The sequence below is a fragment of the Neopelma chrysocephalum genome, unplaced genomic scaffold (assembly GCF_003984885.1).
Source record: "Neopelma chrysocephalum unplaced genomic scaffold, ASM398488v2 Primary Assembly neopelma1_96933, whole genome shotgun sequence".
Lineage (NCBI taxonomy): Eukaryota > Metazoa > Chordata > Aves > Passeriformes > Pipridae > Neopelma > Neopelma chrysocephalum.
This window is the reverse complement of record NW_020925576.1, coordinates 1-1497: the sequence shown is the minus strand read 5'-3', so window position 1 is coordinate 1497 and position 1497 is coordinate 1. Positions and strand designations below refer to the sequence as shown.

General features: G+C 53.6%; 1 long non-coding RNA gene across 1 annotated transcript; it reads left to right on the top strand.

The window, feature by feature from the left end:
• Positions 1-116: 116 nt before the first annotated feature.
• LOC113960892 lies at positions 117-592 on the top strand. The gene is made up of 2 exons (XR_003532133.1): positions 117-173; positions 288-592. It is a non-coding gene; the product is annotated as an uncharacterized LOC113960892 (long non-coding RNA).
• The last annotated feature ends 905 nt before the right edge of the window (positions 593-1497 follow it).

Here is a 1497-nt window from a genome sequence, read left to right as displayed (position 1 = left end):
TTTTTTTCAGTAACACAAGTAGAACAAGTACTGAAATAGCGCTGAACTGTCGTTTCTTCCCCCAGTGACTGAGGAGAGTCATGAAGAACCAGCCTTCAGAAACTTTGTGCAGGACGCGGATGAAATGCCAGAGGAGAAGCAACGCGAATGAATGAGACCTGCAGAAACAGAAGGTTTGGAATCACTTGTAATGGAGTTAAAACTGAAGGAACAGCATAAAGAAACTTGCATGGAACTTTTATCTGTGAACAACTTCCTCTGATAGATTTTTATTTTTCTTTCTGCAGTAACTGTTGGTCTGATGAGTTAAAGGTCTTGCAGCCAACTGACTGCACATTTGGCCATCTGCCACTGTGGCTTCCTGAAGCTGAAGGAACCAGAAAGCAGTTTCTTTTCCTGCAACTTCTTCAGATCTCTCTGTTGAGAGCTTAGATTTTGAGCTCTGACAGCGTTAGCATCCAGAGTACCCACTGGTCCCCAGAGGCACCTTCCGTTTGCTGAGTGCAGTCAGGCATCTGCTGCAGCCAGGGCACAACTTGATCGATCCACTGTTTGATGTTTTGGTTTTCATTAAGTAGATTTTACGTACTAAGAAATGCGTGATGGTTAATAGAAGGAGATTTCATGTCACCATTCTAAGGTGAGACTTTTTCCCTGTGCTCGCAGCCTGTCCGTATGGATGCGCAGCAAATGCATCTGAAGTATTTTACAACCCTGCAGGTTACCTGGTGAAAACAGGGAGGTCCCTTTGCCCACATTGCCTTTCTCTTGCCCCTCTCCAGCCTGAGGCCACTCCTCTGCTCACTCACTCTGGCCTCGTTGTCCTACACGATGCCTCTTCTGTCTTCTCCAATGGCTGCTGCCAAGAAAAGAGGACACAGTGAGTCCCAAGTGCTGACCCCTCAGCACTACACCTGGAGAACCACTGTGCCAGCCCCTCAGTGATTCCACTTCCACCCCTATCCCCATACGCTGGGATAGCTCCTCTGGGGCTGAAGCTAGAATATAGTTTCTAGAGCTGGACCTGAAGTAAACATCCTGCTCTGAACAAGGAGCAACTTCACTGGGTGGGGGGAAGATGTGGAGCTGGAGCTGAAATCGCTGCAGGGCGGGGATTGCAGAGAGGCAGTCCAGAGATTGGTTCGCAGAAGCTGGGCACAGATCAGCATCAGCGGGGTCTGCGCGGGAGAGGGAGGGTGGGCAGCGGGCCTGTGGGGGCAGGGGGATACGGGGTGGGGGCGGGCACTTAACGATTTCGGCCAGGGAGCTGATCTCAGCCAGCACCCAGTCGGGGCCGTCTAAGTCCCCGCAGAAGCAGAACTGCTGCATGGGGAGAGGCGGTCAGAGGCGCACTGCCGCTCTGTGTCCTCCCCGCTGCTCGCCGCCGACTCCCGGTCCACCACGTCGCCGCTGCTCCCCGGTCCCCGATGCCGCACAGTCCGCCTTCGCAACCCGGAACCGCCCCGTGTGCCGATGGGGGGCTCCCCGAGGGGCTCT